We start from the raw sequence: 15,277 nt of genomic DNA on the forward strand, positions 1-15,277 counted from the left end.
GTGGGCAGAGGAGGTTATAGCCTAGAGTGCCATCCTTTGAGCAGTAGAGAGTCATTGGAAGTTTTCAACAGTAAGTGACATGATTCCATTTGTAAATGACAAGGTGCTCTGTGGCAGCTGAGTAAGTGTTGTTAGCAGGAAGTACCTTCTCATCCTAGACCAGCAGTGATGAGCTCTGAGCTAGGGTCCTGTAAGTGGGGAACAGGACAGGTTCAGAGACAGTCAGGAAATTCAGTGAGAGGACATGGGGGTTGGTTGGTGGAGTGTGGAGAAGAGGAGAGCGGGTTGTGAGTGGGGAAGGGGTGGGTTTCCCTTTTGGGTGACCAGATGGGCTGATGGGAACTCTGAAGGAGGTCAGGTGGAGGTGTGAATGATAGGCTCAAGTTGGACATGATGAATCTGAGTGCCAAATGGTTCTGTCATCTATCATCTTTTCCTTCCTGGCCTCTATAGTTCCAAACTCTACCTTCCTCACCAAGCTGTGGGTGAGAGGAGGGGCAGACTGCTTGCCATGTGAACTTGGGAAAACCACAGAGTGGGGTATTACCTGAGACTTGGGTACTTGAGAGAAAAGAAAAGGTAGGCCCTGCTATTGCCCTGAGCCCCTGGCCCAAAGGACAGTGCAAGGACAGTGCACGGATGTGTGACCTCTCTCTTCCTATGTGGTCAGAACCCCATCAAAGCCATTCACCAAGGTCACTTTTCCTGCCTCTTTCCTACATTTCTGCCTGGAAGCTCACAACAGAGCCTTTGGGGCCTTTGCCTTCACCTGTGGTGACCCAGACAGAATGACACACTAAATGATCACTAATATCTGTCACTTATTTGCTCTTCCCAACAAAGGCCCCTACTCATCCTTGTCCTTGGAGCTATGCTAGACACAAGACAGAAGACATCCCCCCCCAACCAATCAAAACAGGCCCTGCCTTTGAGGAGTTCACAGGTGACCAGGGAAATGTGAGTCCCAGCCTGTGTGACAAGGCAAGGATGGCTCCTAAGAGGTGTGTCAGGTATGCACTTGTGTGGAGGAATCTCAGCATACTTCATAGTACAGGCTGGGAAACTGCATGAATGTGGTTGGATCCTCACTCTTGTCTACTTCTTAGCTGTGTGACTATGAGCAAGCTAGTTCACCTTCCTGGGCCTCCTCACTCTATCTACAAAAGGGGATAAGGCTGACATCTCTTCCCTGGGTGGTCGTGAGGATTGAAGGAGCAAATAGATGGGAGGCACTCAGAGATGCCACACACAGAGCATGCTCTCCAGTGTTCTTGTCATTACTTTTATCATCACCATCTTTACTACCAGTCTGCAGGGTGGGTTTATCATGAAGGAGAGGCTGCTGGGAGAAGCTTCATACAGCACATGGCATTTAAATTGGGCGGGAAAGATGACATTTCATCACAGGAAATACTTCTGTATGGGGAAGCCAAGCATGGCAGAGGGAACATGGAGGAGCAGAGGCAAGCACGTATGCCAAGGCGAGACATGTCTAGGTCCAGGATTGCAGCCAGGCTTCTACCTGCCCTAGAGAGTGGAGGACAGGGAGGGAAAGGCCTGGGAGGGGAGGTCAAGGTCAGCTAGGGAAAGACTGGAGTTCAAATTAAGAAATTAGGACCTTATCACAATGCAATATTGGCCCTGGAAGATCTAGTTTCATAATTGATGACAGAAGGGTTGTGGTGCCTGATGTGTGAAAGATAAAAAAGAGGCAGGGGCTTCCCAGGGGGCCAGGTAGAAATGGCCAGGACTGGGGCTGATCCAAGGACTGTGCCTGGGCACTTCACTACTGTGAGGGTGCAGGGCTGGAGGGGAAGCTATATCCCATCTCCATTAATAACCAGGAAGTGTTAGGAGTGTGAGGTGAGCAGGTCGGGCCTTCAGATGTCTAAGTGCAGGCCTCTGGACAGTTGGACCCAGATTCTTAGGTTCCATCTACCCAGCTTCAGCCACTCTAGAGCTGCCCCATGTGGGCCATTAGAGAGCCTTAACTAAGCCTAACTGGCACAGCACCCTGGCAATGGCTGCAAAAGTCACTGCAAAAGTGATGGACTTTGAAAGCTAGTACACCTGGTTTTAGGCCTGGATGGGTTACTCACCTAATTGTGTGGCCCTTGCAAGTCTCTTTACCTCTCTGAGCTTTGGTTCTTCTCTTTTGTGAGATGAGGACAATAATAGCTACTCAGGAGGGTTGTTTTAAGGATTAAATGACATAATGAGTACAAGCACCTAGCATATTTCCAGCAGAGTTGACCTTGTATTCAATTGCTTAACCCATCCCTCACTCCCACTGTGCAGAATTCCTTCTGCCCTAAGCTTTCCTATCATTCCACACAAAAACCTAGGACTCTAAGGGGGATTTCTAGCTGACCAGGGGAAGAAGTTTCTGTCTACCCTTGCCTCCAAGTCAGATCCTCTACCTGAGACCCCTGGGAATTTTAACCCTCTCCTTTACCTGAGAAATATGGGAACCTGGGGTTTTACCCTTTGAGATGTCTCATCACCATGGTGGAATCACAAAAAAGTCTCTTATTGGCTGGAATTTGCAGTTGAACTTCAAAGAGGGATGGAAAAATGACCCTTAGGTCCTCAGACCCTGAGTCTATGTCTGAGTCTCACTGCCTCCCCCTCCTGCCTGCTGGTTCTCAGTATGGCCCTGGAAACGAGTCCTGCTGCATCTGGTAGAAAGCCATTGTTGTGTTTTGCCCTGTGTTCATTTCCAATCAGCTTACTAGGCGGGAAAGCTGAGGCTGGATGCTCTGCCTCCCTGCAGCCGGCTCCTGCTGCTGCACAGATCCTCAGAGCTGATTGAAGTATGATGCGTGGGCTGAGGGAGGGGGGTGGAAACTGCAGATCAGACCACAGCAGCTGTCCTGGGTCATCTTGTGTACATCCCTCCCTCCACCAGGCACCCCACCCTTCCTGTGTTAGGCTGCCAGCCAGGCCTGACCCCTCGACCAGCCCACAGCTGGGAGCAGAGCCAAGTGTCTTCTCGGTACTCCCACCTCCAGCAAAGTGAGGCAGGGCAGTAGCCAGAGGCTCAGCCCACTGGGAAGAGGAGCTGGTTCAAGGGCGTTTCCTCTCATGCATCTCTCCCTGGCTTCACAGCTCATGACTGCAGAAAGACTGTAGCCTCAGCTGGAATTCCATTACCCAGCTGTGTGTGGGTCCTTGTGCCTTGTAACTCTTCTGTCTCATCTGGTCACCAGTGCAAGCTGAGCCCCTTACTCAGGAGATATGCCATGGAAATGGGAGGCCTGGATGGGCAGAGGTCTTTGCATGGTTTACCCTGTGCTGCCTGTACCCACTTGCTAAAGGAAAACAGGGAAACCTATAGAGGCCGGGCAAGGATTATTTTCTTGAAGAAGAGAGGTTCAAAAGAATGAGAAAGAGAAAATGGACTTAACATGTAGTTGGAAGGCTAAGTAAGAAACTTGACTGTGGAATAGCTATGGGTATTCCTTCATCCATGCATTCATTTACTTATTAGTGTGTTAAGTGGATTCTTAAGGTGTCTAGGCACTGTTTTGGGGGTACAATGGAGCATAATGGCAAACCAGAAGATGTGGTCCTTGCTCTCATGAAGTGTGTAGATTAGAATAGAATAGCTGGAAGGAAATCAGCCATTAAAATTCAAGATGAACAAGAATGAGTTCCAGGAAGTATAGGGAAGGTCTATGTGGTTAAATGGAAACAGAAAAACAGAATCACTTCATAACCAAAGTAATTTAATGCAAGAAAATTGGTTAACAGGTGTGGAAGGGGTCAGCTTACTGGCAATGAGCTACAGTGGAAGAAGGACCATGCAGGGGTCTGGGGGTGGGGCTGGAGTATGGGTGGGGTGGGATTTGCAGTCTGTAGGGCTTAGCCTGGCAACTCTTCCCTCTCCACAACACAGAGAAGGCCAAGGAAAGGTGGACAGTTTGAAGGTGAAGAGGCTCAGAGCTCAACCCAGACCTGTGGGGGGGGAAGTGTTAAGAGAACATGTTTGCTGGAGGAAGTGAAGCATGGAGAATGAGAAGTTGGAGATCCAGGGAAATGGGGTGAGAGAAGTTTCAAGGGAAGCAGGAAAGACCATGAGGGACCTTGAGAACAAGTCAGGAAGATTGAACTTTACTGTAAAAACCGTGGGATCCTCTGACTGGTGAGACTGTAGTTTTAGGAAGGCCACTTGTGTTGCAGGGACTAGTGGGCCCTGGAGGGAGGAAGGGAGATGGGAGGCACTTGAGAGAATAAGACCACTGCAGTGAGGATAGTGGAGGTAGCAGACAGTACAGGAGAGACAGATGCATTTGAGAAGTACTTGGGAGGGACAGTGGGTAAGTGATTGGCTAGGAAGGGGGAGGGGAGGGGCGAAGGGCTACTCCTAGGACTGTGGCTTGGCAACTGGACCAATGGAAATGCTTTGTGCTGAGAATGAAGAACATTTGGGGAAATCAGGAGTAGATTTAGGTTAGAGATGCTTATGATCCATTCTAACAGAGGCAGCATCAGCAGGAAATTTTATCCTAGTATCCCAGCCATATGTCCACATTGGTTGGTGTGGGAGTCCTTATACAGGCCTCCACTACAACCTATGACTCCAAGAACAGGTTTTGTGGAGACCAGACCAAGTATTGCTCTCCTCTAGGGTGGCCTGTACTTTTTTTTTTTTTTGCTCCTTCCCATTTTTAGCCTTTGCCCAACCTCAGCTTTCACTGAGACCCTGTACCCTAAGGAAGCTATTCATCCAATTCCTATTTCTCATCCAGTCTGAGTTGTACCTGCCTAGCAGGTCAACTTTTCACCTTTAGAGTGAGCTGAGCTGCTAAAAGGCTCTGAAAATACACTTTTCTTACTTCGCCTGATATAAATCATTCCTCAGCAATGTGCCCAAGTTATAAGCCACATAGTGTCTTAGTCTATCTTCTGTTGCTATAACAAAATACCTAGGGCCAGGTAATTTATAAAGAATGGAAATTCATTTAGTTCCTGTTTCTAGAGGCTGGGAAATTCAACAGCATACTGTGGCATCTGCTTATCTCTGGTGAGGGCCTTGTGCTGCATCATAGCATGGTGGGGGCATCACATGACAGGACAGAGTTTGTGTGCTGTCTGGCTCCCTCTTTTTATAAAGCTACTAATGCTTACACAAGGGCTCCACCCTCAGAACCTCATCTAATTCTCATCACCTCCCAAAGGCCCCCAACTGTAAATGTGATTAACATGAATTTGGGAAGTGAGTTTCCAACACATGAGCTTTGGGGGATGCATTCAGATCCTAACATACAGCATAGACAAATAGTGGGCAAGAATCCACCCATGGAGCAATTGCACACATGCAGTGAGAGGTCATGATAGGCTGGGGCTGGAGAGAAATAGGAGTCAGAGTCTTCTCTTATAGCCTCAGTTTCCTCAAATTTCCAGTATGGGTATTAGACTCAATGACCGAAATCGCCACCCCCTCTTCTCTTAGTAGAATTTGATTTTGCCCTGGAAGCAATGAGCTCAGGTGAACCATGGTTGACTTGGCAATGTCAAACTCTTTTTTTTTTTTTTAACCAGTGGGCGATTTACCATTAGTTGTTGACAGTTGACTGTGTTCTAGCCCACGAGACTTGAATTCATTTCTTAGGACTGCCATAACAAAGTGGCACAGCCTGGGTGGGTGACTTAAAACAATGAATTTATTCTCTTACAGTTTGGGGGTGACTAGAAGTCTAAAATCAATGTGTCAGCAAGCTCATGCTTTCTTGAATGCTCTAGGTGTATGTGTGGAATTCAGTTCCATGTCTGTGTCTCAGCTCTAGTGTCAGTGGAACTCCTCAGCACACTGCTGTAACTTTCCATCTCTGCTCTGTTGCCAATGGTATTCTCCCTGTGTTTGCTGTCTGCAGATGGCCATCTCCTGTCTGTGACTCCTCTTCTGATGAGGACACCAGCCACACTGGATTAAGGGCTCATGCCAATATGACTTCACCTTAACTCATTATATCTGCAGTGGACCACCTACTTCCAAATAAGGTGACAATCTGAAGTACATCAACATCTCATTTTGAGGGACACAGTTGAACCCCAATAAAACCTGAGGGAGAGTCTCAAGGAGTGTCCTGATGATGGGGCACGAGGTCAAACATTGTCTCCTTCTTGTGTTTGACCCTATCATGTGAAAATATGGTGCTAAGAGCTGTGACAGCCATCTTGGTCCCCTGGAAGATGTGTCTGTCCCTGAGGTTGTCAGCAAAGGGAGATGAGAAAGTGATACTGCTGGTCCACTGTCCCACCCCTGAAGTCTTCCATCTCTATACTTTTTATTAAGTAGAATAAATGTTCAGAAACCATATTTTATTGGGGGGGGTTCTCTTTTTGTCTTAGTACATTTGTGCTGCTATAACAAAATATACGAGTAATTTATAAAGAACAGAAATTTATTTCTTACAGTTCTGGAAGCTAAGAAGTCTGAGATCAAGGCACCATTTCTGTGTCAAAGGTGGTGCCTTGTCAGTGCATCCTCTGGAGAGGAAGAATGCTGTGTCCTCACATGGCAGAGGGGATGGAAGGCGCTGAAAGGGATAAACTTCCTCCATCAAGCTCTTCTCTAAGAGCACCAGATCCTGTTCACCATCATATCTTAATCACCTCCTAATGACCCCACAGCTTAATACTGCTGCATTGAGGATCAAGTTTCAATGCCAACTTGTAAGTAGACCCCATCACTCAAACCATAGCAGTTCCCATAGACAAGCACATCCTCACTCACCTAGTGACGTCTGCTCAGCCTAGGGAAATGTAAGAGCCATGGGATTTCAGAGCTGTAAAAGTCTCTTTGGGACATATCTAATCCAACCTTTTCACCGAATGAACAAGAACACTGAGGCCCAGCAGGAGAAGGCCAAATTCAGGGTCATGCCACAGGCTAAGTTCACAGGTGGGGACCTAGGTTTTGCAAACTCCAAATCTCCCCACACTTCTCTGGCCTTCTGTCCTTGCGTCGCTTGTCTCCTTGGGGGAGAGAGGGTGCTGCTTGAGAAACAGGGCTCACTGGGTGGGCTTCTACTGAGATGTTACTAGCAAGGAATCCAGTGGCTGGACAAGAGATAAGAGGGACTCTGAAGGGAGTGGGGGGAGCTCGCTCTGCTGCAGAGCTGTGTTAGCCTCGGGGACACATCTATTCTAATCACATGCTGTATGCAGGGCTTGCTGCTCTGAATTATGTACCTCAGAAGAGCCTTTCATCTCGCAGAGGGTTTGAAGCCAGCCTGTTTGGCTGCCTGTGCTGGGCTCTGATTCAGTCTCCAGAACTGGGGTGAGGAGGTGGGAGGGAGGCAAATGGACATACCTGTGACCTTCCCTTTCCTGAGGACTCTGCCTGGCCTCTGCTTCCTTCCCCCAGGCAGCAGGTCTAGCGGTGGGAGAGCAAGGCAGAAAGCCACCTCTTGCTTCAATCAGTCTGGGAAAAGGGACTCACATGCTCTTGTATCTGGCAGCCTCCCATGAGAGCAGAGAAGCCTAACTTCATCAGCTTAATTGAATTAAGATCTGTGGAATTCAAAGAACCCAGGACTCGGGAATGCTAAGGTGGAAGGGTCCTTATTCATCTCCCTGTCTGGCTGCTGCTCATTTCATGGGAGTGGAAACCAAGGCCTTAGGAGGGTTTCAGGAGGCTTGCCCTGAGGGCAGAGCCACAGGCAGAACTCCAAACAGCAGCCTGTCCAATTTGCCGCTTTCATCTGAAGCAGCTACCTCCTGAGTTAAGTCAACAAATATGTTTGAGCTCTGTGGTTGGCAGCTTCTGACATGGACCCCGTTCCCCACCTCCTTGTTGGTGCCCTGTGTAATTCTCTCCACTTCAGTGTGGGTAGGACCTAGTGAGTGATTTGCTTCTAATTAACAGAACATGACAGAAGTGGTGGGATGGAACTTCTGTACTGAGGTTATAGAAGGCCTTGAATTCCACCTTGCCTGTCCTCTTTCTTCCTTGCCCCTTTTCTCATGAATGCCCCTTTTCTCTGATGAAGTAAGCTGGTAGCAAGAATCTCTGGGCAACTACCAGCATGTGCAGCAAGGAGCAGCGACTTCCAGTCCAACAGCTAAGGGGAAACTGAATCCTCAAATGGCCACAGAATAAACTTGGAAGGAGGCTCTTTTTCCAGTTGAATCTTCAAATGAGACCCCAGCCCTAGCTGATATCTTAATGAACAGAGGACCCAGCTAAGTCGTGCCTGAATTTCTGACCCACAGAAACTGTGGGTGTTGTTTTAACCTGTTAAATTTTGTGTAGTAATATAAAAACAACCCCTTTTCTAAGATAATATTTAGGACATTATGCCTGATAAACTCCAGGCAGTGTCAGGAATGAAAAGAAATGGTTAGTGTGGGCTTACAGCAGCTGGTACTTTATGAGCTAAGACCCAGCATGTGAAATGATGACTAACATTTTATTGCTTCCTTCGTGCCAGGTATTGCACTGAACTCTGTACATGTAGTAATTTCTTTAATTTTCTCAATCCTCACAACAACCCTGTGAGGTCTCTTAGTAACTTCCCTATATAGATGAGGAAATAGAGGTTCAGATTGGTAAATAACCTGCCCGGGTAGGAAATCATAGAAATGGGATTTAAGCCCAGGTAGTGTGACTTCAGAGGGGAACAAGACAGCATCCAGTCACTTGGAAGGCACTTGGATGCTTACAATTATTAGTTATTGGAAAAAAGAAGATAAGACCCCTCCATGAGGGACCATAACTCTGCTGCTCACTAGTGATGGTCTTGGACGAGTTACTCACCCTTGTTTTCCTCATCTGTAAAGGGGATAAGGGGACCATCCAAGTGATAATAAGATTAAACTAGTTAGCTTTATAAAGTACATGTGCTATGGCTTGGATATGTTTGTGTGTGCCCCCACAAAGTTTCATGTGCCTGAAACATGGGGTACCACCTTTAGAAGGGATTAGCTCTGGTCTAAGGAGTGAGTTAGTTCTCTTGAGTGAGCGTGAGTTGTTATGAAGCAAGACCACACCATGTACTTCTGTAAGAACAGATCTTTTCCTTTCCACTTTTCTGCCATCTTGTGGCAAAGCTGGAGTGGACTGGGGGTCATTAGAGGCTCAACAGATGGATCCATCCAATGTTGAATGCTCATCCTCTAAAACTGTGTACTAAATAAACCTCATTTCTTTATAAAATACTCAGCATCAGGCATTCTATTATGGCAACATCAAACAGACTAATTCAGCAGGTAATAGTGCCTGGTACTATTATATGTTTGTTATATGCAAGTAAATAAATGACCATGTCAGTGGGAAGTTATAAGACTGTGTGGAAATTGCAGGGACTCTGACTGCTCAAGGTACAACAGGAACTCAGTGGACCCTTTACCTCCCAACTTTTGTCCATGTCCTTTAAAGTCCTGGGCTAATTGGTGGACTTTGCAGGCAAACTGTGGTCCTTTTTGATACTTCTTATTCCCTCATTAAGACAGTTAGCAGCTCACAGTTCAACCTTCTCCTGCCGAGATGCCCAACTCTCTTAACTCGTGTTCCCTTCTTTAGTCTAAGCTTCTCAAGATGAGGAACTTTCGAAAACAATCTTTTCAGAGTCCCAGGGTACACTTGTAATTTTAACTCCCCATCCTAGCAATACAGAAGAAGTCACAGAGCCCATTCCCCAGGTTCCCATCCCTCCTACTTTTCTGTTCAATTCTTCTCTGTTGGCCAGAACAGCAGTTCCTCTCATTACTTTACCCAAAGTCCAGGAGATTAAATTACTCACCACAGAGAAAATGTAAAGACTCCGAAAAGGCTTAATGAAGTATAAGTGCCAAATGCATCCCACCGATAATGAGAATGGTTGGTGGCTAAGCCAAGGGCTTACTGCAGAAAGAAGAAGTTGAGGGGCTCTTGGAGGAGGTGATGGGGTTCATCGAGGCCGTAACAACTGGTGAGAGGATGGGTGAATGGGGAGAGCAGGAGAGCACCAGGCAGAGAGCTACAAGTACAGCAAGAGTGGCCCGAGGGAGTGGCAGACGTCACTAGTGCTAACCCATGTCTGGTTATCCTCAGTTTGGGGCACATGAGAAAATTACACCTGCTACACTCACACCTACCATTTGGTAAGGTCACATGGCTTGATTTGCCCAGTCAATCACTGGCAGTTGGGAGTGATGTGTGTACAGCAATTTAATTGCCAATGCAAATGTTTGCATTGTTTGTTCTTCTACCATGGCAACTGTGGAAGCAGAGGTTGAGATGAAGAAAGTAGGGACACTAGCTGCCATATGGAGGACAGCTGTGCTGGAGAGTTGCTGGACCCATGGTGGACTTTGTACAAGTGCTAAATAAATAGTTGCCTTTATCCCACTGAAATTTCAGAGGTAGTGGCTGGTGAAGACCACCCAACCTTCCCTGATACTCACAGGAGAGTGGGCATTGAGTGGTGTGGGGAGTGAATTATGAGAAGCCTATGAGAACTTGACATAAGCACAGCTGTGCTCAACAATCTGCAGGCTGAGTATGGCACTTTTTTTTGGCCCCAACTGCAGAAGAAGGCAAAATGCAGCACAGTTGCTTTTCCTAAGTTGTTTAAGTTCTGAGAAAGAAATAGGAAAGCAGGTTTCTCTTGTTACAATGTGTTGCTCCACCTCCTTGTTTACCACTGGATGTAAAAGACTCCCTGAAGGAGGATGCAAGGTTTTTTGATAGGGATTTTTGATTGGCTGCTGCTGCTGCTGCTGCTGGCTGTATGTTTCCACCACAGCAGCTTTCTGCACCGAGAACTTTATACATAGGCTTTAGAAAAGCTAAGCTAAAGAAAAGCTAAAAAGAGAGCATGGGACAGTGCAAGTCTAAGGATTGAGACTTTAAGAGTTATCCTAATGCAGTTTTTAGACATGGCTGCTGTTGTTTGTCTGCAAGTCTGAGAACAGAGACTTTAAAGGGAACATGGGACAGTGCAAGTCTGAGGGCCAAGATTCTAAAAGAGATCAAAGAAAACATGGGACAGTACAAGTCTAAGGAAAGAGACTTTAAAGAACAGAAAGGAAGACTTTAGAAGTAAGATTTTAAAGACAGGAAAGAAGCAGAGTAAAAGAAGAGTTATTAGAGAAAAGAAGCAACCAGGCTGTTGTGCGTCTCCATCGGAGCACCCAGCACACCTGGCCCCAACTTTATGCATGTCTGTCTCCTATCGTTTCTGCATCTCCAGTTGCCCCCAGTTAGATCAGGGAGAATAGGAGTGAGAGAAAACTCACTCCAGAGTGGTGGAGAGAGTGGAGTTTGATACTTCAGGGGACCAGTTGCAGCCTGGTGTGGGACCTGAGAATCACCTGGGACACTTTAAACTATGACAAAAAATTTGAAACTTCAAATTCGGCTGTGAGGGGCCCAGGCATGAGGGTTTCTTTAGAATGTTCAGGTGACTTTAAAATGCCACTTGGGCTGGGAACCATAGACATGCGTGTCTTTGTCCCTGGAATGCTGGGCTCTCCAAACGCTATTGGGTGCAGGAGGGGGCTGTAAAAGGACTGAAAGCGCCTGCTGTAGGCTGTTTGTGTCCTCTGCACACCCATATGTTGAGACCTAACTTCAATGCCATATTTTTAAGAGATGGGGCCTTTAGGAGGTGATTAGGCCTCCAGGCCTCCATCCTAATAAATGGGGTTAGTTTCTTTATTTTTAAAAATGCTCAAAGGAGCTTGTTTTGCCCTTCTGCTATCTATGAAGCAGAGAGCAGCCCTGTGGTTCCTCAGGGTGCCAATACCTTGATCTTGAACTTTCCAGCCTCCAGAACTGTGAGCAATAAATTTTTATTACTCATCAACTACCTAGTCTGGTATTTTGTTTTAGCAGCCCAAGTAAACAAAGATAGGATAGACAAAGGTAATTTGATTCTTGATATTAAAGGCTGAGAAAGACAGGAATTGCCACTTAATCCCAAGTGGATTGCTTTCTTATGAATGTCCATGGTGGATGTGTTCGGTCTGCAGCCAGGTTTTCTGGCTGAGGTCCTGTACCACCTGCCCCGTGTGTGCCAGGGTAGGACAGGTGTTAGCATTCTCTTCACCCCAAAGCAGGCCTGTGATAACAGTTCAACTGGTCTACTTCCTCAGACGCTGCTCTGATTAACGACTGGAGTTGTCCTCCAGAGGGCAAAGATCTGACAGCATCCTCCTTCCATTAACAAATAAAACTGAGTTTCACTTTTTTCGTCAAAGTTCTACACATTTTTAAACCAAATAGGTTCATAATGTAAAAGAACAGTGTCCAGCTACAACCCTCCCCCATCCCTAATCCTCTTCATCAGGGGCAGGGGCAACACTTCCATTTGGTTAGCTATTTCTTCTGGTGTGTATTTCCTTGTTACTGGCTGTTGATTGTTTTACTCTTGAGACATTATCGGTTGACTTACCACTAAGGAGCTTGAGCATTTAGCATTCTTTTATTAGCCCTCCTATCTCAACCCGATGACATAATACCATTCCTTACATATCTCCCAGCTTAGTTTTATTATAGTTTTTGTTAAAATAAATGCTCAATGTTTCCATTATCATTTATGATTATATAAATACTGTTTAGAAAAGAACTGTATATGACAACATTTTCTTTCTGGACTCCTTTTAATTTTCTTAGAGTTAATAATTATGTCTATTTATTTCTTCTTTTACTCACATTTTGGACTTTTGAGAAGGACCAGAATGAAATGGATGGGTTCTATTTGCTGGATTCAGGGAAAACTATAGCATCATTTTCCACTAAGTAAAAATGTAATTCTTACAAATGACTCCATAATATTTTCCTGCTAAAATTTAGGAGGAACATTGTAGTTGTCTAGTACACCTCTGTACTCTTCTCTTCTAGTTTCTACCTAACATGAATGAACATCTCCACTTTGCTGCACACAGAAAAACATGCTTTCAGAAGCTGGGGGAGCTGGCAGGCTGGCTCAAGTGGTAGAGCGCCTGCTTAGCCAGTGTGAGGACCTGAGTTCAAATCTCAGTACTGTCCCCTCCCCAGATAAAACAAATTTTAAGAAAGAAGTTGGAGGACCAAAGTGTGAGCTTATTTATTTATTTTTAGGAGTCTTTGAGCAATAGTTTTCTCTTTCAGTAGATTAGGGTTCATTGATAACAGAGCCATGTCTCCCTCAGACTGGGGCTTCCTGAGGACAGGTCGTGTCCCCTGAGACTGGAGCTCCCTGAAACAGGGCACTGTCTCCTTTAGATGGGGGCTCACTGAGGATGGGGCTGTGTCCCCTTCAGATAGGGGCTCTCTGTATGGGAGGTAATGTGTTCTTCCTCTTTTCATCTCTTAGCCACACCTCAGTATTAAGACTGGGCTGGGCTCCTCATTTAGGAGCTGAACTTATGTCAGAAGTCAGAGGTCCCAGTGATTCATCTTCACGTTGTTAACAACCTGGACCTTCTCTTGCCCCGAAGGTGACTCACTCCCTGTCCCTTCTGCTGAGGACCTTGCATTGCAGAAAACTGAGAAGACATACTCCTCAGACATATTCTGAAGGGGTTATATCGGTGGCCCCACTCGGGTTCTGCCCTTTGCCCTTTTCTCAGGCCTTGCTGGGTCCTAAGGAGACCCCTTCCTTCTTTTTTCCTTTACAGGTAGCTTTTCCTTCCTGCAGTGCTGTCTGTGGAGAGACTGTAGACAGCATGAATAATAGATTATTAATCTGGAGCCTCCTCAGTGACAGACTTGCCACCAGGCAAGACTGTTATGTAATCAGCAAATTACAGTGACATCAGAGACTGCATGTCTGTGGAGGAGAGTAAGATCAGAGAAGGGAGAGGCACAGGGATGGAGGGACCTCAGCAAGAGGTTCTGTGAGAACTGGGCTGGTGTCTTTTAGCTGCCTGGTGCTGTTTGGTCCTCATACTGACACCTCTCTGCAGAGGCTGGAGCTGACTGGTGATGAAACCTACTGAGCTCCTGGCACCTGGCCTGTACCAAGCAGTTCTTGACTCTGATGCTTCCCATCACTGTAAGGGAGCTGGGACAGAAATCCCGATGGAAAGATTTCCCCCAAAGAAACCTAAAACCAGGAAAGCCTAGACCCAGGGTCAATTATCTCTGAAGAAGGAAGCCCCTTGGTCAGAAGCTGGCCTCCCACTGTGCCATCCCATCTCTTGTACAGATTGGTCAGGAGTGCCTCGTGGTAGGGGAACCCAGGTCACCTAGCTTGAATGGACCTTGAGGACAGTCAGGGTGTTGGCTATAAAGGCTTGAAATTGGCTACTCTAGCCTGTGGTGGTCATGCAAATGTCCTCTCAGATTTTGCATGGGCAGGTTTAGCCCAATGCTGTCTTTGGAATCCACTACTGCATTGGCTCTAAGACCTTCTCACTGGCTGCTCCTACATACCAAGTGATTGGGAGAATGGCTGGGGCATTAAGACCCATTCCTGTGAAATGGGGAAGAGGAGATTTTGACTTTGGGTTGAGTTTCCCCATTGGTCTTAACCCACTGGCCTGTCTTCAAAATGTCCTTCTGTCTAACATTCTCCCACGCTTCTCTTCAGGGGTCAGAGCAGCTTCCTGTACCTTTCTCCTCTTTTCATACACAGGCTTCTCTTCCCTCTTGTATTCTTGGCTTCTGTTTCTCAGAGAACCTGGACTAACCAAGTCCTTATTCTCCTACCCCTGGATCAGGTAGAAATGTTCACCATGTAGGCACTGTCCATGATAGAAATGACTGGTGGCAAACATAGTCATGGATGTATCATCATTGTCCTGGGTCCCAAGGCTCTGAGGTCAAAGTAGGCCTGGTGTAAGTAATTAAGGCAAAGACAGGTAGGGGTTGATTTAAGGAGACGAGGGGGTCAGATCAGGTAGGGCCTTGTGTCCATCTTGGGACATCATTTTCAGCCTGATGCACAGTACACTGTACTGGAGAGCAGGACTCAGCCCTTGTATGGATTTCCTCTTGTTCTTCCTTGTTTTGTCCATCAGAAGCAGGACCTGATCCTCACTGATCAGTTTCTCCAAGGCTGTAGCAGCAGAAGTGGTCTTCCTTCTAGATCCCTTCTGATGCTTCTTCATCAGCATTGCCCAACTCTAGCATAGAAAGGACAGAAGTTGATGACCAGAGGGCTCAAAGCAAGGGGCCAAACCCAGAGTTCATGGCCCTGCTTGGCCATCAGTTAGTCCTGGAACCTTGGACACATCAATTGGCATCTTGATATCTTGGTTTTCTCATGTTCACGTTGGTGATGGTAACAGCAGTAGTCACCAAATCTAACACTGATGGGGTCCCTACTGTGGTCTGGGTTTGGGTATGAGAGCCATGCCCAAA

At 46.6% G+C, this 15,277-nt stretch overlaps 1 long non-coding RNA gene across 1 annotated transcript in view; it reads left to right on the top strand.

Moving 5' to 3' along the window:
• The window catches only part of LOC141425445 (uncharacterized), a 142,399-nt gene that overhangs the window by 86,133 nt on the left and 40,989 nt on the right, over positions 1-15,277 (top strand). Inside the window, exons 2-3 of the long non-coding RNA XR_012450466.1 lie at positions 5,877-6,003; positions 6,421-6,678. This is a non-coding gene — a long non-coding RNA (uncharacterized lncRNA). The remainder of the gene's footprint in view (positions 1-5,876; positions 6,004-6,420; positions 6,679-15,277) is intronic.

The sequence above is a fragment of the Castor canadensis genome, chromosome 8 (assembly GCF_047511655.1).
Source record: "Castor canadensis chromosome 8, mCasCan1.hap1v2, whole genome shotgun sequence".
Lineage (NCBI taxonomy): Eukaryota > Metazoa > Chordata > Mammalia > Rodentia > Castoridae > Castor > Castor canadensis.